This window comes from Nipponia nippon, unplaced genomic scaffold (genome assembly GCF_047370975.1).
Source record: "Nipponia nippon isolate SJK-2023a ecotype South Korea unplaced genomic scaffold, ASM4737097v1 scaffold_12, whole genome shotgun sequence".
Classification (NCBI taxonomy): domain Eukaryota; kingdom Metazoa; phylum Chordata; class Aves; order Pelecaniformes; family Threskiornithidae; genus Nipponia; species Nipponia nippon.
Window position 1 is genome coordinate 20,967,789 of NW_028262313.1, and position 27,227 is coordinate 20,995,015.

General features: G+C 41.0%; 2 protein-coding genes across 6 annotated transcripts in view; one reads left to right on the forward strand and one right to left on the reverse strand.

Moving 5' to 3' along the window:
• The window catches only part of LOC148056741 (uncharacterized), a 236,146-nt gene extending 227,788 nt beyond the window's left edge, over positions 1–8,358 (forward strand). The window contains exons 14-15 of the mRNA XM_087749119.1: positions 3,689–4,103; positions 6,444–8,358. The gene's annotated coding sequence lies outside the window, so the exon portion shown is untranslated. The remainder of the gene's footprint in view (positions 1–3,688; positions 4,104–6,443) is intronic.
• Positions 1–27,227, reverse strand: part of DACH2 (dachshund family transcription factor 2) — a 310,552-nt gene that overhangs the window by 22,259 nt on the left and 261,066 nt on the right. The window lies entirely within an intron of this gene.

Below are 27,227 nucleotides of genomic sequence, written 5' to 3' on the forward strand. Positions count from 1 at the left end.
TGGGGATTACATTTAATGATGCACAGTTACAAAAGAACAGCCTAGACACTCTAACGGACCCTTTTGACCTTTAATAAAATAAAACAGAGGACCAGCAACACCAGCTGAGTTGCACGTGCTACTCATCTCTGAAAATAAGATGCTAAGTTTTTATTTGAAATAGCATTATTTGCCCAAAGATCTTAGAGAATCATCCAAACCAATATATCTTTATAGTGGCAAGAGGTCCCTTGGCTTCCAGCTGCATACTTACACCTACTTCACAACAACAGTGAAGCCGCAGCGGTGTCCAAACATGGGTATTTTGACAGAATCAGGGCCCAAATTCAAATTTTTGACTGCAAAAAGCAGTTTTCCAAAAAAGTGAGACTTCTTATTTTAATTTTAAACCTTGGCAACTTCTGTGTTGCTTAACTAGAAACTAGTAGAATTTTTTTTCTTTTACAGTAAGGTAAGTATGAAAAACCTGTAATCTGAAGCATTGTTTCTTTCAAATATTTTGCATCGGTAAGTAAGTCTGCAAGGACAGGGTTACCTGTCTTCAGCGTCTTAATAACTCTGAAAATCCTCCATAAACCTCTGCCTGCCGCCTTCTCCCTCACTCATTGCTTCTCTGCCAGGAGCTGAGCACTCCTGTTCATCAGTGAGAAAAGAGATACCTCCTCCTAACCTGGCACCAATCAGACTTAGAAATTTACTGCTTTAACCTTGTGATTCAGGTGCCAAATTTAAAGTCACTGCTGTTTTTCTTAATTACAGTCCCTGAATGAACAGGGTCAATGAATGCAATTGGGGAGTAGCTGATTAATCCACTGCACTAGCTTTAAATCAGACTTTATTTCAGTTTCAAATGACTGATACCACTTGAGAGCACACAAGCATTTTTCGCTACTGAGCTTTGCCATAAAAAAAACTTGACTTTAAAAATAGTATGTAATCCTTATATATACACATTTCCAAGCTGCCTTAAAAGGCATCTTAAAACTATCACAAAACAGCACCATCAACTATGCTCCGCTTCACGGTACCTGCGTCCGAGCTGGTTCTCACCTATGCGCTCTGTAATCGGCTGATGTTGTCCTGAAGAAGTGTTTAATAAAACCTTTTCATTGTTTTCAACGCAAGGGGAAAACGTAGACCACAGCTGTTAGATTTAGAGCAACGTGCTGGCTTAGGAAAAACTGAGTATTTGGAGTAGTAAAAAAGGAGGAAGCAAACTGTGCAAGCAATGCATCCACCGCCTTTCCGCAGACCCGCTCGCAGGCACGAGGAGGGCGTGCGCCCCGGAAGGACGTCAGAAAGCAGGCACTTGGTGTTTGAATAGCAGGAGGAGGCAAAAAGCAGAGAAATGAAGATTTCGCTAGAAAAGGCTGAAATTACAGTTTACAAATTGTCTTTATCGGTGTACTCTTTATCAAGAGGTGCGTAATTATACAGCTTTGACATTTTCATCAATGTACTCTCATTAATAACACAGAAAATTATACCTATTTATAACTTCAACATATTTACAATACACTCTGATGTTCACGTGGCACTGACGGTAAAAACACCTGAAAATATTTTATTAATTTAAACCTTAAAAAAAGGACCCGAGTGAGATGAGCTACTAGGTTTGCAATAATAAAAACTGAAATTGAGAAGTGCAGTAAATCACTAGCCAGACATCAGAACTGCAGTGTTTCATTGCAAGTAACCTCAGTCTAAAGTTTAATATGTACAGATTAAGAAAAACAAATGCAGCTGATGTCACCTGATTAAATTCTGCTCATTAAGGAGAACCGTAAGTACAACTAAGGCTACTAATAAATAAATAAAAAGCCTTCAAAACTGCTATCTTTATGTTCGCAACAAGTATTTACAATTTATCGTTTGTCTGAGTTATTATTATACCCGCTGTCTCCTAGGAGCTGCTCCTCGGGCAGGTTTTGGTAATCTGGATTCCAAAACATTTCAAGTGTTCTGTGCTTTAAGTTGCTGCTTAATCTACGCAGAAGCTTAAGTACTATCGGTCTGCATTCTCCATCTGGCAATTCAAAGCAACTAGTTACTTTCAGCTAGTAACAGTCCCTTGTCATTCCTCACACCGACAAGAAGCATTATTTCTACTGACAACAGAGAAAAGTGAAAATGTGAACTATTCAATAAGAGGCTAGTAATGACATGACTGTGGCGTGGAAGAAAGGAGGAAAATGAGACAAACTCAACAAAATCCTCCTCATGGCCATTATCAAGAGGTTATAAAATTTTTCTCAGCTAAGTCTCCTATTAACATTCACAAAGGTTTTTTTGGTGGTGATTTTTAAGCATCACTGCAGTCTGACTGTTCTTCTACTGAGATTTTAAACTGTCAGATGAGAATGGGTAGGAGGAACTTGCCAAGAAAAAAAAAGATTCTTCAATTTTCTTGGCGGATTCAGCTTTTCCCTATTAATGTTGAGATTATTTCTTCAACTATTTTATTGCAAATATTTATGACTCCATATGGAACAACAGATGTTGAAGGGAAGGGATAGCAGAAAAGACTTCATTTTCAGCAATTACCCTGCTACTTGTTGTCATACTGTAGGTGTTCTTAGTGCATCTATTTCACATACCACCCTGTCCTTTCACACACTGCAAAAATGTCAGTTTGGATAATTAATCTAATAACTTCAGTCCAAATCATTTCCACAATATTCATTTATGAAAAAAAATATATAAATAGGACAACAGGAGGAAGAGATCAGGAAGGAAGGGGGAAGATAGGAACTGCTTTCCCAGTCCTTCTGGAATATCTGCTCAGGAATCAGTTTCTTGCAAAGCTGCATTAGGTCCTTCATACGAAATCTTTCCCTACAAGACACAGAAAACCAAAGCTATCCAAGAAGCAGTACAATAAACAGTAAAATTATCGCATCAGAAAGGTGCAGAAACACGGGCTGGGCGTGATGGAAGATAAATAGGAACAGGTTGATGCTGTTCAAGCTGAAGAAATGCCTGTTAACGGAACTGTCAGCCTACCAGCACGGGCAGCCAGAGCTGGCTGGAGAGTCTCAGTCCCCACCAGGCAGACGGTGAGGTCCACTCGCAGGCAGAATCGCGCCTGCTCTGCCACGTCCTCCGGCAGCACACGCAAGCCAGCTCCTGGCCACGCACAACTGCGATTAGCGAGGCATCACGCTCAGATCAACGAACCCTGCTTTAGCGTTTAGCCAACACCCGCGCATGGGGGGCCTGGGAAGCGGCGGGGGGAGAAGGGCAATAACTCAATCCCAGCGCCATGCTAACTGCTGCTACGTGGCTTCTGGACAGACGGTAGCTCCCAGTTGGCTTAACTTGCGGAACGGGCAGGAGAAGCTGGCAGCTGCCTGCAGAAGCCACCTACACAGGTCTGCCTGCAGGGTGAGGCGGGCGGTCGTCGGCAAACTCTGCTGACGCCACGTACGTCTGTAAATGCAGTACTCAAGAACTGACAAGCAAAACTGTCTACCCAAAAAAGGGCCTCTGTGCCTCCACAGTTAGGCAATCTCTTTCATGTCCCACTCGTTGTAATAAAAATATACAATGTGCTTTTAAATAATTTTCATCATCTACTCCCTTTACTGCAGTATTTGGTAGTATAACCAATAATTTGAAACAGATCTCATTAGAAAGACTCCATTTTTTCCTATTCACAAAACCCACACAACTATATAAATGCTTCCAGATAGCTGTGATCAGCGGGACCAAATTTTCACCAGTATGGCACACATGCTCGTGTTCCCATTTTGCACCTGAAAAACTCCACCTGCCTGCTGAAGCTGCAAACGTGCCCCCAGGCATGTTTTTGAAGTTGTCTTCCTGCTCCAGGGACCTACCCGAATGTCAGCTGTGCACGTGCTAGGTGCAAAGTCTGTGCTCCTGATCGCAGGCAAAACCAGGCTGGAAGCAAGACACTCCCTGCCTTCTGGGGTGCAGGCAGTAAACATGAGTCCTCTCTGGCCACAAGCAAACCTGAAGGCATACAGAATGGAGCAATAAGGAATGATGCCATTCTCTGCCATCGAAGCTTAGCGATCACCAGCAGAACTGACCGGTAGCCAGGGAGCCAGCTGCGGGGCTCTGGGGGCCACCAGAATAAGGTAAAGGAAATCTAAACCTCCAAGTTAGTAAGTATGAATGTTTTTGTACCGTGTTTGTCTTCTGTAGAAGTTAATACACAGTTAATACTATACAGAGACTATAAATAGTTATGTATTATATGATTTATGCTAATATACTAATTATGACACACGAGATAATTCATCTCTCAATATATTTTAAAACAGTACCAAACTAATATCAATATTATTACTGTTGAGTTCAGTTTCTTAAAGTACATGTATAACCGGCAGTTAAGACCTCCAAATATTTGAAGCAGGCAGAGTACTCCATTTCCTGGATAGTCCTGGATAATTATTCCTGCTTTATTAAGGTTTATTTTACAACTGTGTAAAATAGGTTATAAAGGACAATTCTGCTATTATGTCCTCCCCTGCTTAGGCTTAATAAATATTATATTCCACACCATCCATTAAAGCCAAGCAGTGGAGAAAATAGGAGTGGTAGTAATCTCCTCTACAGATGTAAAATACCTTTAATAAAATAAGGGTGTATAACAGTCAGGAACAAATTACTGAGGTCTGCTTTAATAAAATAGTACCCTTAAAGAAGTATTACTCTTAAGGTACTGACATTCCCACTGGTGATGCAGTGTATCCTTTCAAAGCAGTATAGCTTGTTAAAATGGCAAGATATCTTTTTGCAATAGAGTGTTTGTGTCCAGGCAGATACAAGGTTTGTATAGAATGCATCCAGGGAGCCATAAAACTGGTGGGAAACATATTTCTCTGTGGTATTTTAGTACTTCGAAAAATTCAATCACTGGGAAAAAATGTTTTGCTGTAAACATCTGAAGAGCCTTATAAAAGCAATGGCTTCCCACAACACCTGCTTAAATAATTTTAAGAGGGAGTATGTCTTTGCTCATCTTCTAAAACTTGTAGAAAGCTGCTCCTATTAATTTCCCCGGTGCTGTCAGGCCAGGGCACTTTTAATCAGAAATAATTATGAGTGCAACTGGGGGATGTTCACCAGCAGGATTTCTGCACTGTAGAAATAAGACAACTTTCAAAACTGATCGCTAGGCGAAATGTGATTGCCTTAACAGGAAAATATACCCAGAAAGATGATCACCTTAAAAGTTCCATTCTGAATGAAGTATGAATTCATCAGATGTCAACAAAGAAGTACTCCGCTTATATATCGTAGCGTTTGAATTCAGTTCAGTTACACATTGATTTTATACACCCTGATTATCAGGAAGCACGAGAAATTCATCCCTTTTTAATCTACCTTCTAACCGTTGTCACTCTACAGGTGAGTCGCAGTTCTGTGCCGTAGCTGTTAGCAGCACGGGGCCTGGCACAGCCCTGCTGTGGGCTTCCACAGAAAGCGTTAACCCCGCAGCAGCTCCTCAGCCCTCCCCAGGGCCGGCAGAGGCACGGGGCTGCGGCACCCCCCGCCGCCCACCCGCCCGGCTCTGGCGCAGCAGCCGGGGCCCTGCACAAAACAAGCGATGCCCCCGTCTCCCACCGGGGCCCAGCCCGCCCGCGGCGCCCAGCAGCACGCCGACTGCCGCTGTTTGGGGAGTGCCAGTATCTGCTGCGGGTATTAAAGGTTACAGAACTGAACCCTACTGCAGCCAAGCCTCTCTTGGGCTAAGCAATGGTCAGCATTTGGCTTATCCCAGTCCTCCTTCCCTCTTCAACTAAGAGGGCAAGTAATGGGTCCTCTGATAGAAATGTTGTCCTGGCGTATCGATATTACATCTTAGTGACAGAATGATTAGGCTCACATATATCAGCATTACAGCAGCTCTCGGTGTGGAGAGCTGCATGTCCATAGCAACGTAGCACAACTCTTTGCCACCAAATAATTACATGATGCTCTGGGGAAAGACAAGTTTTCCTAGCACACAGCCAATCTATCAAAAGGGAAAACTCTTTCTGACCCAAATGGCAGCTGCGATCAGACTATAAATGTAAGCTAACCACCAAGTAGTCCACATCCACTACTTTGCAACCTAATAACTGTTAAGTCTACTGCTGTCACTTATCCTGAGCTCTTTTAAAAGATCAAATACCGGGGAAAGGAAAGAAAGACGAAAACTTTTTGCAGAAAGCAGCAGCTCTCTGACATTAATCTCCTGTACTCTTCTTCAGGTCAGCCTGAGCGCCGTGTTTGGCGGCTGGGAGGCGGGGAGCCGCGTCGCCACCCGCTCCGAGCCTCCCGCCCGACAGGCGCGGCACCTCTTCGGTCACCACCTCCTTAGTGACTCCCAACACGTATCTGAGGCAAAACAGCACTTGTAAAAAAAGGGTTAAATGAAGTATTTAAACCCCAAGAGGCTAATCCCAGGGTCCTGTGTTTTCCTCTAACAGGTTACCAGTGCAGCGCAGGAGTACAATCCCCAGCAACTGGTCAACAGTTTTCCTCTACTCTTCTCTCTGCCCGAGACCTCAAGCGCCTGGGCCATCAGCCTGAAACAGCAAGACGCGTAAAGTTATGCTCTGCTACGGAATGCGGCATATAGCGATGTTTGGCAGTTAAGCCCCGTTGCTTAGGCTAATTGTCTTAATAACAGCCTAATATCTGCTACAGGCGAAACACAAAAGCTGGAGAAACGAGCAATGAAGATTTTCTTTCCCCTCACGGCCACGTGTATATACAATCCCATTGTTTCAGTGATTTGGCATTGCAAACCAATCACTCTAGGAAAATTTTGAGAAACTTCATGAACCTTTTGCCTCTAAATCACTATAATTTATAGTAGACTTTAAGACCAACAAAACATGCCACTGGCGTCATCATTACTAAATAAAATATACTAAAGGGATTTTTGGATAAATCTCTTGGACTTCTCAACTAAAAACAAAATACAAACTAAAACAAGTTGCACAGAAACCCAGTACTCCAGACCTCTCATGCATTCACAAACAGATTTCAAACCAGCCTTGGGTTTGGTGGGTGGCTGAAAAATCCAGCTTCATGGACCCGCCACTTTCTGTGGCTTACAGATTTGGCAGCCGACGCCTGGCGAGGCGGCGAAGCGGCACAGCGAGCTCTGCAGCTGGCTCCCAAGGGAAAACAGAGGGGAGAGAAAATAGCACCATCTTAAGCACCCTCCCGCTCCAAATACAGAAGTTGAAAAACTAATCGTGACCAAAACCAAAAATACCTTGCCCATATTCAGTAAAGAAGTGAATAACTTAAAAGTATCGAACAGTTGTCTGCGTATTTTCTTCCAAATGACAGAAAGAAGGCTCTGCCCTCTATCAGTGCATCTGTCCTTCTAGTGGGATTGCCACCAGGCCAGCTAGAAGCATGAACTCACCGATGTTTGTAAGTCATATTAAAAACTCTATAAGCATTAAATCCTTTAAAAACGTTCAGGTTTTGATCACTGCTACTGTGACTTACGGCTTTTAGCAACCAAAGCATTTTCCTTTTAAAACTGGCTTACTCTCTTTGCGGGGCACATTATATTTTCACTTTGGTTTATTCTACCTCCTTGCTTTGAAACTCTGCATTACTTGAGAGAGTAGCTGACATACCCATTCACGATAGTGCACAAAATGAAGCTTAATGAATCCCAAATGCAATGTACTTCATGTGCTGAAAGCAATGTACATTGCCTGCTACAGTATCTCCCTGTGAAATTGAGGCATTTTCTCAGAAATTTCTATCTCAACAGGGTCTTTTCTTTTTCTGTAGCGCTTAACTGCCTTTTGTCTGCTCTTGTCTCCCTCCAGTGTTGCTCAGATGGCAATCTTTTATTCCTTGTGCAAACTCATTTGGAAAATGCTGGATGGGCTACAGCTGTGTACTGCTATGTAAGGTCTAATACATGTCAAGCAGCGCTTTATACGCGCTGAATAAACACAATGAAACAATGTTTTAATTGATTATTAAAAAGGCAGGGTTCTAGACTGAAAGTAGTATTTAAAATCAGATTTAATCAGCTAGTTTTGTAAAATTCTGAAAGGTATTGATGCTGTACACACTGCCATTCGAGCTCTAAAGTTTTCACAAAGGTTACTGCAACCCGTGGTGACGAAGCTAGTGACGAAGATATTTCTGGGTGGTTTATGCCAACGTGCAAGTCTGTAGCCGATGAAAAGCAAGCAGTGGATCAAAATATTAATGAAGCACGAACCCTACCTGGAAAGGTATTTTCCCACATATCTTCTAAGAAAAGAAATAACATACATGTTTTTCAGGAGCCAGTCTCTGTTCAGGTACTGTGCGACCTCTGCAGCTCAGTCCTTCCCAAATAATAAAACATGTTCTTGCTTTTATGATGTATGAAGTCTGGCTTTATACTCTCTAGTAGTAAATACTGACTTAAAATCGATCTGCATTGCTTCTGACAAAGGTATCTAAGTTGAATATGCAGTCTAGAACCATAAAAAGTCTCTTCATATGATTTGTTTAAACTGACAACTCTTAGACCGTGCAACTAATTTTTTTTTTTCAAAGTCAGAATGTCAGAAATAATAATAAAACAGAAAATTAAGTAATTGGTAATCAAAATAATTGTAGATCCAAAAAAGCTGCTTCTGACCCTCCACAGCACACTACTTGGGGAATCACAGGTTTTTTTGAAGGACTATTTGAAAGTTTGGGCAATGATTAATCTGAAATGAAATCCACAGTCTAAATTCTTCTTTGTACCAACAGGAACTCCCCACTGACTGTGTTTCTCTGTGGCACCCTAGGAATCTATGTGAAAAAACGCACTATGAAGCAACTAAATTTTTTTTTTTCATTTTCCCTTCAAACAAAAAATGCCAACGTTGTCCCGAAATTTCGGTTGTAAAAACTGGTAACTTTTATGAAGCGGCAGCATGAAGAACCTTCATTAGCCTGAAGTACGTGGATTATCAATCAAATGAGAAATAGGCATGGAGCAGATGAAAATGGCAAACCGCTATAATTACAACTGATGGTTTGCGCATGATTGTGTCTCAAGAATTGTCACAGGGTGCTGGGAAAAAAAAAATCATTTGTATCCACAGCCCAGAATAATATGGTCCATTACAATGATGTACTCTGGAGCAGAAATGTTGTTTGTTACGTTTCACACTGTTTCGGTTCTATCCACTGAATCTATATTTAGTTTTATTTTTTAAAAAGGATGAATTCGCTTTAGAGAACTGACAGCTTATATGAATATTTTAGTTTTGCTTGCAAGTACCAGGAAAAAAAACATGGCATAAAACTCAAGCTCCAAGTTCCCCAGAATGCCTACTGAGAATAAATTCTATGTTTACTTCTATTTCATTTTCCTTGAACAACTGCTTTTCCCTTGGGTATTTATTAAAAGCATAAAAAGAATGAGCCAAATTCACTCCTCAATAACATCCATTCAGCATTGTTGAAGCTTGTAAAATTGCACTAGACTAGCCAAGGGGAAAATTTTACTCACTATTTAGTAAATATATGTAATTTTTTTTTTCTGGTTGAGATGATGTATTGTTTAATCTTTAAATTCTCTGTCTGCTCCTGCTTATTAAAGAAGAAAAAGCAGCTGTTTTGTTATAAATTCGTGACCTCACATAGGCACAGATATGATGTATATGCGCTGTTCAGTCACGCAGCTGTGGGTTACTTGGGGCAGTCCTACACTACGCATTTCCCATCGGACTTGTTGAAGACCCGAGCAAAGTTTCCATCAACTCCACTACCCAAAGAACTAGTTACTTTTTCTTCTGTACTATTTGCCTGAAGATTCCCATAAATAATCTCATTTGACCTACATTCTAAAATCCACAGATTGAGGACGTGTTAGTAGCAGAATGGCTTGAAGCGGATTTGGCCGCTGGGAAGGTCTATTCTCAACGCGAGGCTGGAGGAGCGTTTTTATACCGCAAACAGGGCATGACGGAGACATCCGCTTTCGTAGCAACGAAACCAGCAAAATCCACAAAAAATGCCATGAAAGGGAACCCACCAGTCGGGCTGTGACCACAGCGGAGATGGCTCACAGTGCAGCAGCCAAGCTGCCTCCAGCCCGTGCCCCTCCCACCTCCCGCACCACGCTTCCATCAGGCCAGGCTGGGCTGGGCGACCCAGCGTCGCTCTTCGCCTACCAGCGCAGGTGTCGTAAAACTGTCTCGATACCATACAAAATGAAAAACCCAGTTCCCGTTCTATAAGATCACTTCTCCCAGTGCAGCTGACCATCACCGTGGTTTTTGTACAGTTTGATTATGTCGTTTTTAACAGAGCTTGCAGGAAAAGTCATTCGACACTGACGACATAGCATGCAGCTCCGACTCCTAGATGGAGTACGTGGCCAAGAGCAGGGGGTAGTGTTTCTTGCCCGCTACTCCCCAAGAAATTACAGTTTATAGCTTGTTAGTAGAAAAATGATGTCTTTAAGATCTAAGCCAATGTTTTCAGAAATATCATGGATTGTCTTTATTGCCAGCCTAACAAACCCCCAAAATATAATAGCAAGTAATGTGACCATTGCCCTTGGCAGCACCATTAAACTGGGCAGTGAACTACTTCAAATAGCTGCAAGTGTTAAACATTAGTTCTGCCTTAAGTAGGTTGATTTTAACAGTCAAATGTGCACTGCAGTCTATCTGAACATTAAAAGCACCTTTCAAACTTAATTTTACAGAAATGTTAACGACCAGAACAAACTATTGAAGGCAAAAAAGAAAAGTAATTATTTCAACAGATGAAAGGAAACAGTAAATTAACACTCATGTTTTAAAAGGGGGCTCAGTAACTTATCTGCTTTAAGGAAATACCATTAACTGAAGGTACTATGGATATTTCACTTAACATGTTTATGTTTGGGCTTTCTTTTCTCTTCTGGCCTTTAAAAATGAGGTTTGAGGCAAAAGGAGAGCTGTAAATCTTTAATCGAAATACAAGAAGTTCCAGAAATGCTTTATCAAAACCACAGCAACAGAATTGGTTCCTAAATATCTACGTTATGTGTCATCTACACACCTATACGCACAGGGAGAGAACGGAAAAAAAGACAGAACGGAACAAAGCCTTCAACAGCGACAACCCTTGTGCCCACAGAGGCCTCTAAAGACTAAGGAACGGAGTAAGGCAGAACTAGAATGGCTCAGAAGTATTCCTAATATACCACCAGTGCCTACGTACATGAAAAAAATTAGGGACAGCTAAACTAATCCTATTATTACATGAAACATTATCTAGGGAGAAATTTGTCACACCTTAAAAAATGTTAAGCTGCTTGTTATAAAATACAAAATATACCAATTTTTGTACCTGAGCTATTATCCAGTGCAATTTTGAAAACTGTTTAAAAACAGTCATTGGCTTGCAAGCAAGCTTTTCTTACCATATGTGTTGCAATATGGAGGCAGACTGTAGACATTTCCAAAAGGAATTTCAGATATATATTTTAAAAATGTTTACAGCAAAAACTAGGTGTTCATTATTTTTTGTGGACATGCACTTTCCACACAATAAAAAATGTACTCATATAAATGTGGGGCTTGAAAATAATTTATTCTGCATAATCAGCATAGCTACATATGCTTTTCATTCTGAAATCACTCATTCGCAGACTTCAAATGATGAAATGGTAATTATTCTCGTGACGTATACATGTCCACTTTGAAAATATGGCCAAATGCAAGGTTTATTCAGCAAAGCTGCATTGCTGATGGAAGTGGCTTTAATCTTGGCTTTTAATTTATGGTTCTTCATAAAGGATACTTTAGTAGATGAAGATATGATATTGTATTGCATACATATCAGTTTGCAAGTGTTTATGCATGTTTCTATAGCTACTTAATGTTATACACACTCACACACAGATATTCATCTAGGACATACATGACCTAAGAGGTAAGGAAAGACCTGCATTCAGAATTTAGCAATAGCGAAGTAAATTGAGAATCAGAAGGTCAGGAAAAACTGATGACGTAGTCTCGGAAAACACTGGCTCTGACAGTAAAGCCAATTTAAGTAGTTCCCACGCCCTAGAGAGCAGCTCATCAGCCCCTTCTGTGAAAATCGTTCGGATGCCTATTTTTAAACTGCCTCATATAAATAGAGTCTCTTCACTAACACCTCTGGATGATATAGGATTATTATTTCGGGAAGACATTTCCTTGCTTAAGGTATTTTGATGTGGAAATAGACACAATCTGGTTCATTCTTACACATCACTTAAATCACAGCAGTTACTGTCATTTCACATAAAAATAGGAATGGTAGTTGTTTAAGGCCCTTTTTTGTTTGCTAGCTGAACAAAATGTATTCTCTTGTCCAATTTAAAGAAGAAATTGAGGAAAGTGTGCAAAAGTACACGTAGAGTGCAGCCTTTGACGGACAGAGTACAGGTAGGTGACATCTCAAGGCTTCACCCTGGGGAGAGCTGGAGAACAGCCTGCCCTGGTGCTAACCGGCAGGCGGGACACGGGGGCTGGAAGCAACCCTACTGACATGACCAAGATAGAGACTTCCCAAAGCAGAAAGGCAAGTTTGATGGGAAGCCACGGCACCAAGGCTACGTCAGGAGAGCAGAACATCATTTCGGAGATGACCAGCATCACAGAATGGTGGAGGCTGGAAGGGACCTCTGGAGGTCGTCTTGTCCAACACCCCGCTCAGGCAGCGCCACCCACAGCTGGCTGCCCAGCTCTGCCTGAAAATCTGCCTCAGTGGCAGAGAGCGTAAGGTAGACTTCAAACTCAGGACACTGAAAACGGGTTGGAAAGAAATAAGGTATGACTGGAAGAGGGCTGGCAGTTAAGCGGATTACTGGCATGAAAGGAGAAGTCTACTCCACAAATGAACTCTCCCTTTAGTAACCTCTAAGGAGGCTACTAAATTCAAGGAATAAGCAATAGCTGAAGACAACCTCTCAAGGTAGAGTTATATGGTGGAAACCCTTTAACCTGTGTATTGGACCCACGCAGAAACTGCCAGATACACTACTCAAATCGAGCCGCAGCCTGCCACCTCTGCGTCGATCACCCACGCGTCGGATCAATCATTATTTGGTACTGAGTTGTGATAAATACCACCACATCCAAGCCTTCAAACAATAACTCCTGCTTCTTCAAATAAATTATGACAGTACTGTTGCTATAAACACATCTGCAGTGAATATTAGGGTAAGAAGTATTTGTGAGCCAGCAGTCTAAAATCATAAGTTTTAGCTGCACGCAGCAAGGTATACACTTATTTAAAAATAAATGTGAAATCCAGTCTTCCACAAAAGAAGCAGTGTCATGAGAAAACTCGGGCTTTAAGTTTTGTAAACGCTGCGTTTTCAATATTAGAGTGTCAGTCTTCATTCACTCTCTGACAAGGTTGTCAATCAAACAGCAATCTAGTTTTGTAAGACTTTAACCAAAGATCAAAGCAATGATACTGCTGAGTTCACATTACCTTCCCAGAGATAACCACTTGAACACTTTCATAGCGCTGCATCGATATTAACTTTGCACCATTCCTTCCAAGCGAATAAAACAGTACAAAGTTTGACAGCCCTTCTGGCTTCTGCTCTCAGCCCCGATCTAAACCGAATCCCAGTCCCCGTCCCCGCTTCCCCTCTGTAACTGCCACCTGCATATTGAAGGGGAGGACTGCAGGACTTGCATTCAGTTAAACGTCCGTCAATTAAAAAGAAAATGCAATGTGCTTTCTGTCTCCTTTGGGAAACACACTGCATGTCTTTTACTCAATAACAATAGTTGGGCAATAAAAAGATGAGTGAGCAAAATGCTGTATATCATCGTTTTGCTTTTGACTTCAGCCCAATGGCAAATGAAAGGCATCCAAAATCAATTTCAAGAAGCTAATAAATTCAGTATGTGAAAGCAGAGAAAATATAACTTTTGCAGCCTCATCATCAAGCTGATTTGTAAGCAAAGCTGGGCCCAATTCCTGCACACTATGTCACCCATATTTTCAGTTTCATGCAGGTAATATACTATTTCTATAGAGTTTATATTCCGAGGCTAAACATAGATAAAAATATATATATCTTCTTTCCACAAACATGTGTGCTGGTAATATCGTAATAAAAATCTGAATGTACTAAGCCCAGGAAATCGTGTCGCTCACTATCAGTTACTTGCCCCAGTACAGTGACAGAGAGGTGAGGGCTAATGCCACACGCAAGGGCACGCTCGGAGCACGACGACTGCTTTCCACAGCTCCGCATAACTTTCAGAATAGACCTCTTTATGGCAGCATGGGGAGGGGGTGCTGGGGTTTTTATTTGCTTGTTAACTGACTGAGAAGCTTGCCAGACCATGCTCGTCTAAAGGCAAACTTCCAAAGGGAAATGAATTGACTGTAATTACAACATTATTTAAAGTACTCCTTGAGCAATGCTGAATACCTTCAATCGACAGCTTCTGATCTTACTAGGAAACAATACAGAGGGCTTTCACTTACTCCAAGCAGTTATTTCAAATTTACATGAGAAGAAAATTTGATCCGCAGTTTCTACCATGACATAAGAAATCCTGATTCAGGGTCAAGTCCATCCAAATGATTCAGTGGCGACTGCTCTGAAGAGCTAACTGGCCTTTACCAAGGGGCTTCGTACAAGACGTGATTTTGCAATGCAATTACAAATAAACTGCTTGAGAAAGGGAGGGTGGCAGGGATGTACCTCACCTGGCTTGTACGGCCAGGACTAACCCCTGCGAGAGCAGTCACGACGCACCACCTTTGGTTGCACACCAGACCTGCACGTGCAGCATGAAAAATCGCCAACAAGTATCGAGCCAAGGCATGCAAACAAACGGCTGGACAGCAGGCCTGGGAACTGCGGGTCTGTATCGGAAAAAAATTAACATTTCTGAGAGCAGAATTGATGTGATGCCTTTTGGATTTTTTGTTGATCTGACCTAACTGCAGACAGCAATATTACAGAAGGTCAATTACACTGATCTAACTTGGAAGTCATTAACAGCGTTAAAATTTTCTTGGGGTGTGGTACTTATTTTAAATAAATAAATAAATGAAAAGCCACCAAAACCAAACAGGTTTCTGACCTTGGAGATTTCTGTGTCAATACATGGATTTATTTGTTTCCTGTAGAAAAAAAGACATAAAGCGAAAGAAAAGGCGGCAGGCAGGCAGGCAGGCAGGCAGGCAAGCTGGGTGTTGGATAGAGCTTGAATTGGCAGGGTGAAACGTGGATAGAGAGTGTAACTGAAGAATGATGGTGTATGTGGACTGGGGACATGTGCGAGTTTTAGAAAACAGCAGGTGGGGAAAACTGTGGAACAGAATGATATTTAAAGGGGTGAAGTTAGAACTAGGTGAGAACAGTAAAGGAATCACACTCAGAGTGTAAAATACTGCTTTTGACACTTAGTTCATACTGTGAATGTGTCCAGGTTTTTCCTTCCCAAGGCAGAAGCAATGGGAAATGCTGTTCGTTCTTACTCTGTTTCTTCACCAGAGCATCATCCTCCTCAGATGGTGGGAGCTTTTGATAGCCTAGACTGTTGTTATGGGACCTGGGACAACTATTTTCTCACGCTGCAGTAAACACTATGCTTATTTTTCACGTTAGAAATATCAGATCTTGTTTCCTCTGTCTTTACTTCAGGATTTTACTGACCAGATGAAAACGAGTGACTTAAAAACCCAACTCAAATCTGAATTACACTGTAAACCTCCCTTTCTTTTGTATTTATTATATCTATTTTACTTGTTCACCTCTAATGTGAAGCAAGAGGAAATAATATTTTTTTTAGTCTCAAACACTGTTTCTCCAGCTGAAGACAGTCTCTGCCATGCCCGCTCTCCGCACCTTCAGCTTTCTAAAACACCTCCAGCAAACCCAGAAAATCTAAGTCATTCTGTTACTGATATTCCTGTAATACCAAACAGGCACAAGAGTATCCTTCAAATCTCCTCTGCAGATAAAGCAGGTTACAAAGCGTGTGTGTATCGACAAGTCATCTTTAAGTAACAACTCTCCAGCGCACGCGTAATGGAGTCACCTGGACTTTCTAACGCTGCTTTCATGCTTCTGTCTTCTTGCCCTCCTGTGCGACTGACTGCACTGCTTTACGCCATCCACCAGAAACCTATGGGCCTGCGATCATACGCGGGCTGGTGGCCTGGATTTCACCAGAATGCAAATGTAAGCAAAAGGCATGTGAGCACATATGTTTCTATGTGAAACAGAAGTTAAGCTGTGAACGCAATGCATCACCCTGCAACAAGGGGCTATGGTAGAAGCGAGTCCTGTCCACCCTAGCTGACCCACTCGTCGCACCTCTGCAACCCCGCACGCAGGCACAAGGGGGTACCGGGCGAGCTGGGGGCTCGCTGTTTCTGCGGGGCTCCTGCACACCGCGCCGGCAAAGCGCTATCCTTCCCCGTATCCCGAAGCCGAGCAATGTATAGCTAAGATTTGTTGCCTACTAGGAGCATGGTGAACTACCGGTAACACTGCAAAAGCCCCTCTTAGATGGCAACATGGTTAAATAGCACTACGTTGAAAGTATCTGTTCGTAAAACGTATTTTTAAACCGCTTCTATTTCTGAGCGCCCTTAATGCTATGGGGCGCTATTCCTTTTCAGACTTCTTGTCAGACTTCGCTAAGCATACAGTGATTTTACATATTTTTAAGTATGAATTACCTACACAGTCAGTCCTTCTTGCCCACAGGATTTAAAATTGATTTTCAGAATGAAAGTTTAAGAAGCTAACTTTTCCACGTTTCCTTTTGTCTTCGATAATTCCACACAAAAATAGTTTCTCCTAAATTCTGACAGCTTCTTCAAGTATTTGTAAAGACGGCACTTTTATCAAAACATTTAAAACCCAGAATATACTTAAGTATAAAAATGCCTAACTGTATCCATAACTAAGTCTTCATTTAGTTAAAACATTTTGATATTATCTCTATTATTTATTCTTCAAAGGAGAATAGTCATTAGAAAAGTTCTGCAAATTTGCACTAATGAAGCAGAAAAATCTACTATGAAGTACTGAATTTTATTAATTACCATATAAGCAAATAAATACAAGATGTTAAAAATGTAAGTCTACCTAACCCCTTCTTTTTCTGATTTTGATAGTAGTTTATTTAAAATTACTTACAGGTCACTCCTAAGTCTGTCTTTATAACAACTTGAGCTGAGAACTGTAATTTTGCCACAACTTTGTATCAATAAATTTATATTCCTCAAACACTGAAAAAGAGAAGCCAAAGATGCAGCAAAATTACATACTGAAAAAATCAAATAGAGAACGGGGAGAATAAAAAGTAGATACAATGAGACAGCGGTACAGAGAGGGAAAAAAAATTAAGAGACTTCACAGCGTACATTATTGCCACCACTTACACCAGGGTAAGAGTTAAGATAATCCTTCAGTCCTGATGCACAGGCTTAGGAGCAATGGCCTCTCAAAATACGGACGCGTTAACTGCACAGGAGAAACAACCTGCAGCGCCAACCCTGCGGCGCAGCGGCAGGAGGCAGGGTCAGCATTACGCTGCTTTCACAGCCTCCTCCCGCTGCAGCAGACGAATGCTGGCCCAGCCCAGGCAGTATTCAAGGCTGTCTTAGGCAACTAATGACCCTCGAACAGGCTCTCTTTTGGTCCAGGACCGCCCGAGTCAAGTCACTGCAGATACAAGCCTTATTCTCTAATATGTCTTCAGTGTCGCAGCTGCCAAGACGAGAATGGTTGAGAGCTATAGGTGATTTTGTGCCACTGGGGAAATCCCTGCCTCTTTACACCGCCGTCTGTCCCGTGGAGTGCAACACTGTCACAGAGTGTAGCCATAAATATTTAAACTGGAGAGCAAAACCTGGTTCATAGACTAAAACTAATTCATCATCTGTCCAACAAAACTGAGATGCATTCGGTGGAGTTCAAAACCCTCAACTGCAGCCAAAACGATGAGAGATCTGTACTGTGTCAGTACTATTGAATCTAACAGAACCACGGAAGAGTGCTGGGATTTGAGCGTGACCCACAGGACACAGAGATTAGGGGGTTTATTAACCAAAAATTGCTAAGGTCTCATTGTAACGGCAAATCCACATCAATACCCTTTCTGGTTTTTGATCTTTATCAACTGGCACTTGAAAGGAAACCCCAAGTCCTTTTTTGTTTACATCTTTCTTCCCTCCCCCACATCCAGCATCTTTTCTTGCTGTCCTCAAAAAACCGCTCTAAATCCAGGGGGAAAAAAGGATGCCATTAAAAATTGCCTCACTACAGTATGTGTTAGCACTGTTATATGAAATAATTGCTCCTTGGGAGATTCTAGACAGTCAATTAACCCCCAATTCACAACTCAAGTGGCAGAGCAGACACTCGATGAATAAAGGGTAGGGGTTCAATTCCCAATTAGGATGAAATTTTTTCCTTAATAGTTTAATCTTGTGGTCAATTAAATCCCCTAGTGTTGTATTAATTATTATACAAATTCTAGGCAACTTCTAATTTAAAGGTTAGTTATGGTGTACTGCAACTGGACCAGAGTCCTGGACTTTCAGGACTTTTTTTTCAAAGCTGAAAGCCTGTTCTACCTTAAGGGGAAAAATATTCTCCTTTGAAAAAAAGGCAAGGAAATGTCTTTACATTGTGCTTCCCTAATCTGGGATACTTCAAATGTCTCCTGTATTTTTGTGCCAGAGATAAGATTGCAATTACGTCACAGATCATTAGAACTCAGTTTACTGCTGCACCACATATTCACATCACTAGTTATATTAAAAAGGATTTCTAAGCAGACTTTTAAGGATTAATCTCATCTGCAATTGCTGAGCTTTTTTCCTATATTGTTGGGCACAGCAGCTTGGAATAGTGGCTTACTTTTCCATCTGTTAGACATATAGAGACTATCAGTTTGTGAAGTACGTTCTCAGTACTCTTTTTGGTAGAATAAAGTCCTGGATTTCCTCGGGGAGGCAGGGGACATATGCTGATGCTCTATGGTTTCTGAGTTGCTGCAGAGATGAATTCTTCTTGGCCAGCTTTCTGTTGAGTAGGTGCTGGAAACATATAAAACAGCAAATTGCAAAAAAAAAAAAGTAAAATGGTGAGTTCCCTGGCCAAATCAGTGATCTTTTTTCAACTAATTATTTTTCTTGCTCAAAATGAAGACAGTTTGTCTTTGAAAAGACTGTCTATCATTAAAAAGAAAAGTATTGAAAGTTTTTGAAACAACTATAACAGATGTCATAGTAGTTGAAAGTACAATTAGAAAGCACAACGCCGCAGAAATAAAACTTCAAACAAAAGCAGAAGGAGTTCTTTGTGCACATCAATAATTTAGAATTATTTAAGAACTGTTTTATAGATGCAAGCGGAGCTCTTTCTGTCTATATATAAATTGAATGTGGCCTTTATAGGCAAACAAAAAGGGGATACAATCCTTCTAAATTATTTTCAGGATAATTGTTTCTGCAACAAACATCATTATTTATCAGTTTTGAAAAGAAGCCAACTGCTAACATTTGAAATGCACAAATCTTGGCACACAACATAGAAAATGGTAATCTCCCCCCTTTTCAAAACCACTTTTGCATTTATTTTACACATTTGTCAAGTTCTTATCTCAAAGCGCATGCAATGTTACCTATTTCTATCAGAAATCATTATATTTTATTTCTAATCACCTTCCCATAGCTGATTTGGTAACTCAGGAAAGGAAACATTTATTGCTACCAGATGCTGTTACCCTCCTGCTCACTCACATATTACTATAAACTGATTCAACAACCTGGAAAACAAGGTATAATAGGTATTATTTTGCCTTCTGTATTTCTTCTGTTGTAATCTTTCTCTTAAGATAAACAGTCTCGTTTTAGCGATGAAAACGTTCTAGATCTGTGCTACAGCTCCTTATCAGCCAGGATGTGTCCACGTTACACAGTGCAGTGCCGTATAACAAGACCTGAGATAGCCTGCACGTTACCAGCAGGTTAGGCACACCGGCCATCGGGCTCCCACTGAGGCACACCCCGTTTCTGATGCATTGACTCCTCCAGGACAGCCCTGCAGCGCCGCACAACCGGGCTGCACGGCCGCGGCTCCTTCGCTAGCGGTGATTTCTTTAGGGTACGTGGTGCGCTGCAGGCACAACCAATGAACCCGCTTCTCTGAAGGCCGAGACGTGAACTGGCCAGATCGCCTTCTCTTACTCTACTGACTGCAGAATTGTGAAGGTGTGAGTCAACTCTTTGAAAGAGACACTTTTTCTTCCTTTATTAGATTTTTAAGGGGGAGCTGGAATAGCCTGTGGAAGAGGCTGAAGAGGCTGCTCTGAACCTGACGGTCTCTTTGTTTTTATATTTCTCTGTATCTTTATTTCCATATGTAAACTTTGTTAAGAAAGTAAATTATCCCTTCTGTATATGAAACTGACTGCATCGTTCTTCTCTGTTCCCTTGTGTTCTGGGGTAAAACCCCTGTATACTAAAATGGGATTTTAATGGATAGGCAGTTTCGTGTCTAGAGAGATGAGATGTTCCTTTGCAGATGAGAAAGAAGATACAGGAATAAATGAGGGTCCCTGAGGCTGTAAACTTGCTTAAGAGGAAACGGGCACAGACGTTTTTGTAGAGCCATACAAGAGGAGAAACCAGTTCCTCAACAGCTTCCACTTACACCTTTGAACAGCACAACACAATTTCACTGAAGCCAAGCAGAAGAGAAGAGGGGAGGCCCCAACCCAGCTGCTCTGCTGCTGCCCGCAGCACGAGACGCCATCCGCTGCCTTGAGACAGCGCAACGCTGCCGTGAAAAAATCTAGGAAAACTACCAACTTCAAACGTTGAGACTTCCGTTACCTATCATTAAAATACATTAACCCACATATTTTTGCAGGTTAGCCCTCATTGCTGAAAAAAACCCACAAAAATTCTATCAATTTAGCTACACCTATTCCAGACCGATAATCATACTTTTCAGATACTTGGGACCATTCAGCTTCAGCATTTTATGTGATTGATGATATATGAACTGCTAGTTGTGTAAAATTAAAACTCCAGCCTGATTTATAATATATTTAATATATGCTATATAGGCAGTGATGTTTACAAAACAATAATCCTAAAATAAGGTGCTGAAAAATGATCTTGTATATTGGAGAGACTTCTTATTAGGGATAAGACTATAATCTAGAACTGCCTGGCTTATTTTCTGCTGAGATTTCAACAGGTATGTGGAGAGATTAGTAATCAATGTTCTTGAAACAACAAAACTATCTCTCAGGAACTCATGAATAGTTTTTGAATATTGGTGGCTTTTTTTTTTTTTTAAATATCAAAAGCTTCATACAAAGAAAGAATTATGGCATGACGGAATTATTATTATTGTTATTATTACTGTTATTTTAATTTTACAAAAATATTATGCTTTCCTTAAAATACACCATTTAAAAGGAAATTCAGTGAAAATATATTCTTTTTATAGAGTAATTTCAAGCTCTCCTTTCCAACTAAAGCCCTTCTGCCTGTAATGCCGTAGGCTAAATGACAATAATGTCAAATGTCAAACAGCAACTCTGTTGACTCCTCCTTTAGTATGTGAATTCCTCCTCACTTTTGCCTGGAGGGCATCTTCATTACAATCACCTTCTAGGTTTTAAAACTAAAAAAACTCAAGACAACAATAACAAATATAGGCCAATCTCCTAATTGATAGCATCTAAAATGTCTCCAGAGGTTACAGATGTATAAATAACATGCTATTTTCTGAGCAACTCGTATTTTCTGACCTCTGTGAATTGACGTGTGTACACACACCTATTCCATTTTCTGCTCCAGCTCAGCCATCCACCAGGGATGCTCCATCCTCCAACATATTCTACATCAAAAAGGCATCTTCTGCCACACCAGAAGAGGCACTCTGCTGAACTGTTATTAAAAATTGTACAGTTACGTATCCCCTCACCGACAACACTCACACGAATAAGCCATGGGATATGTCAGCAAATTCACACAAGCCAAGTCTAGCTATGAAAATATTGCACAGCAGTCCAGGTGACAGGTAAAATAGACAGGCTCAAAACTATACAATGTTTTATAGATTATAACATCTCAAAATACAGCTGGAAGCAGAATTTTATGTCTTAAACTACTTGTTATAGCCTATCATATTCTGTCAACTAGAAGAAAAATCTGCTTTAGAAACTACTGTCACACTGACTACAAAATAAAGGAAGAAAATAAATCCGTTAGTATTTTGAGAGCAACATGCAACGGCCAAGCACGACCAAAGAAGTGTTCCTGGGGAATTCTGTATTGGAATAATCACTGTTCTTCTAGCTTTGTACTCATTTGCCTTGAATTTCAGACTTCTAATGGCTAAATAGGTTATAGTATAAGTGAGCCTGTGTATGTGCAACACAACTTTCTGGAGCAATTATATCTTTTTAACAGTTCTCATGAACATGATTAAGCATTACAAATATATCACAAATGATAATGAGGAGCTCACAATCAGTCATTTAAGCTTTGCTTATCCTTCTGGCAAATACATTGCTCCTATGATTGAGGTAAGTTGAGAGGAAAAGCAGGGAGACATTTTAGAAACATTGACAACTCCTTGATTATTTTGCACCTTTTTTTCCCCCACTAAATTCATTTATGGAGAATATATAGAACAATAACATGAACACGAAAAAACTTGAATACAGTCAAGAACAAAACAAAGTAAAAAAAAAAAAAGTTTCCAGACATATTTCGAAGTATGTGTGGCTTTCTGTGTGAGGACAGTAAGGTCTTGGGTAACATATATCACACGCATTTCATTTACTTGCTGATCCTTATGCTACCTCACCCATGCATCTACTTGCTACTGTATTAATAAGAATCATTAACAGGACATCACAACATTAATACTGAACTCATTCAAAAGTGCAGCGAGCTTCATGGAAAGAATTCAAAACAGGCCATTTTTCTACAAAATAAAGTGCTTGTTTTAAAATAGTTGAAATTATATTGATTGCTTACTATTGTGGCCTCCCACTCTTTCAGGTATGATGCTTAATTTCCCAAGTACAGCTGATAATATGAAAAAGCTACTAATGGAACTGTCCATCCCCAGAAATAAATATGGCTATAATAAACAAATACCTAACCCAGTAAATAGTATTGTAGTGGTGCCCTCTGCCCCAACAATCGAACATGAAATCTGATTTCCTTGAAATTACAGCCTGAGCCGGCCGTGGTGCGCACCTCCTTATGTTCTGCAGCCCTAGTGGCTTCTGAGTTCAGTAGATGGGTCATATGTATCAGGTCTGCTAACGAGATATCATGTAACTTTACTGATGTAATTCAATGCAATGCCTGAAATATAATGAAGAACACACTTATTCTGATTTCATGACTACCTGTTTCAAGAGGATAATCTTTTTCCACTTCCAATCCGAGGTTAGCTCGCTACCTTATATGTCCACTACGGATTTATTACTTTCCATTATCAGGAATATTTGTTCTAATGCAGCATGTACACAAATACTTTGGAGATGCACATAAATGTATGGTTTTGTTCTCAGCCCTCCTGCCACCAGAAAGCTCTGGGCAGCAAGTCCTCCTTAATAAGGACAAGAGTGCTCTTAATTGACATCTTCATGTGACTTTTACACAGAAGGCAGACACACTCCACAGATCTTAAGATAGTCAAAAGATCGAATTAGAAAAAAGTCCTGAATCCATCCAAATGCTACACAAAATACCATCCACCTGTGCTCGGTATGCTCCAAGGCTTCCCCAAGGCCGCTGGCGCGGGAGCACAGCATGCAGAGCATCCCCCTGCAAGCACCTGCAGCTCTCTTGAGTTGTCCTCTTCTCTGGAAATTAGGTTATAGAAAGCAAAGTCCAGTGACGCTATAAAGGCTGGATTTCATCTTTGACAGCAGGAGCACACGTTGCTGTCACAATTAAGGGCATTTCTGCTCCGCTTTGTTCTTGACTGAAACAAAGGTTCTGGAGCCAGGGCCACAGCTGTGACTGTGTCACTCAATTATACTTCCCTGACACGTAACATCCATCTATGGGCACCATGACAAACTCCAAAGCCTAGCTCGCCATCAGTAACCCTTAGGAAAGAAACCTGAATTTTATGAAGTGCAGCTTCTATGAATTTCTTGAAGGTCTTCCTCAGACACAAATATTACAAAACTTTCAACATCACCAATTAGTAATTTTTGTTATTAATTCAAATTTTTATCCGTTCACTTGCTTTGGCTTAAATCTAATGCATGCAATATGCCAAAAACGTCTTTTCTTATAAAAGACACCTGTACTGAAAGCAGAAATTTGTGGCTTCTAAGTAGTGTCCTAGTGAAGACGTGTTTGATGGTAGTCTTTGTTGTCCCTGCTAGAAACACCATGTTTTTTTCAGTAACATATACTGTCTGTACAAACAAAAATTTCAAGCAGTGACACTCTTAAGACTGACTGGATGAGTTCAAACAGAGGAGAGCCTATTCCTTCCCTACACGCGTGCATGGGTGCACCCTTGGGCACACAAGTGCTCAGACACTACTTCTCAGGAGCAGGTCTGGTGCTTATGGCTGGCTCGGAGCACAGGCAGGGGAGGCGAACGCCTGTCAGCGCCTTCCCAGGGATCTCAAGGACTTCTGTAACATGAGAAAACCATTCAGCCACCTTTCAGGATGCATATTTTTCAGATCTTACTGCTCGTAATGAGGACTGAAGGCAAACTTATTAAATAACTCATAGACATTAAGAATGTCACCACCGGCAGTTTTCAGGTTAATGACTTTGCATCGGAGGTATTACGAATCAGAGAATTCAAAGGGTCAGTTTTAATACAAGTGCTAACTCTAAGGAAAAGATTCCTGGGCCTAATCCAAAAGCTTTCTTAGGTCACTGGGTGTCAATCAGCAACTTTTCTCCCCTTTTTTATGCCTTTCAAATCTGATATAGCTCAATAATATGGACCTACCTAAAACTCAATTCACAGTACTGGAGGAAAAGCGGAAATGGTAAACTCTGTAGAGACAACCTGACTTTGGAGAGTAGCTACCTTATTTCTGTCTTATTTCATTATTTGCCAATTTTATTCCATGAACTTACATGAATACCTTACTAAAAAAATGGGCCCAAAGCCTTTTCAGTAAAGAAACTTTCATTTCAGCACGTTTATATAGACTCATAATTTGTAGTGTTTAGACAGCAATACATTAAAGTCACTGAAATCTAATAAAAAAACATATTAATAAATTATGTGCCAATGTAAGAAACTGCCTTGGTCCAGCTGCCAAGGTAATTCTGAAGTAGGTATTTTACTCTTCAGAAAAAATGCATTCTTAAAAATGATTCTGCAAATAAAGTTCTAACATAAACTTAATGTAAAAGATGTGACCTTGGAACACTTCATTAATATCTCTTGCATAACTCCTTGTATTTATAAATGTTTGAGCAATGGTTAAATACACAATCATAACGATATGAGCCTAGACACTTTAAAAATTGAAGCTCTACCATTACTTTCTATTTACATATACTGTGAATCTAAGAATAAGAGTTTGCCTTGGTTTCATGTGGGTTTTTTTTTTTTTTGATTGACTGACGAAAGATCACATCTACTCTTAGGCCACCATTTTAAGAGTTGTCAGTTCACTTGCAGGTTAAATTTAACAACAAAAAAAACTTGTGGAAAAAGCCTTTACCAAGAATAGAGCGCTGTGCTGCTTATCTTTCAGTATTGTCAGAGGATAGAAAATGTAAAAATAACTCTGAATTTTCCAGTGAATGTTTGCACTGCGCATGTCACTTAAGGCTTTTAGAAAAAGAAACCCTTGCAGCCTTTAAACCCATGTATTATTGCATCCACTGCTTATGAAATGGCCCCTGGGCCTCTAATACACACACTTAGATACCAAAAGGAACATGACTTCACTTTTAATTTGGGGAGTTTTTCATGTATCTCAAGAGGAGATTTATGAACACATTCATGAAGAAAATCGTCTTTTTCTCATTGTATCTTTAACATGCAAGTATTGATACGTCAAAGAAACAGCATGGTGAACATTCGAAGTGTTGGCACCTAGCGTAGACTTTGTATACAGGCTGCGTGTTACAGCTTCGTACTCAGTTCTCTCTCTTATTCCTTGCACTCTCCATCTGGATGCTTTCAGATTAATTGTTGAGAAGTCCTCTCTCTGGAGGACACCCCCAGCACCGCGGCCTGTTGCTGTTTCAGGTGTTCCGCACCTGCTCGTTCTCCTCCCCTCACACCATGAGTAACCCAGTCCTTTGGCAATGATTAATTTAAACAGCATAAAACCTCTTTTCCGCTAATGAAATACAATAAATAAATATAGTTACTCTTTCATTACTGTAGTCTCTGGCCATCTGAAAATATTTTACTCAGCTGACAGAAATGATGCAAAATTCCCATTTCCTTGAAGTAATAAAGGGAAAGGTGTTCCTTAATAAAATGAAAAGGGATAGCTGCCAGATGCACAGTTTGGAGACCACCGTCTACTGGAAACATGAGACATAGCCCTTGAGCCCAGACTTGTGCTCTGAAGATGCAGACAACCGGGCTAAAGGAGGGTAGCATCGTCACTGAGCAGCTCTGGGAAATTCAGAGCAAATCACTTTCTCGACAAATACAATATTTATTTCTACTCAAAGACTGCTTGAACAATGGTTAAGTCTGAAGACGTTGGTCATTTACGAAGTTTTCCTATGAAATTTTACTCTGGTTCACTTCGGGTGGAGCGCAGCTCCAGCGCCCCATGCACCCATGCGCATACCCGGTCAAAGCCCGCCGCGCCCCCCGGGGCCCACGCGTCCTGCTGGCCTCCCGCTCAGGTCCGGGCAGAGGGGCAGGGCTGGCGCGTGCCCGGGCTCACCGGGGCTCAGGGCACGTCACCGGCCCAGAGGCACAGCACTTGCGCAGTCTGTCCCTGTGTACCATTCCTGTCTGGAACAATAACCAGTAGCATTAGCCGGGGGAGCGATCTTCCAAAACACCAGGCTTTGGCCAAACTCCGTTCCCACTGAAGACATCACAAACCTTCCCATTGATTTCACTGTGGCAAGAGTTGGGCCAGTGCCTTTTATTACTCCATCCTATATGAGCAGTTTGAAGTATTTCTTGTCATGCAGTCAAACAGAATAATTGTACCGGCATTTATATCCGACTGGAAGGCATGGCCAAATTCTTCTCTGGCTCGTTTAAC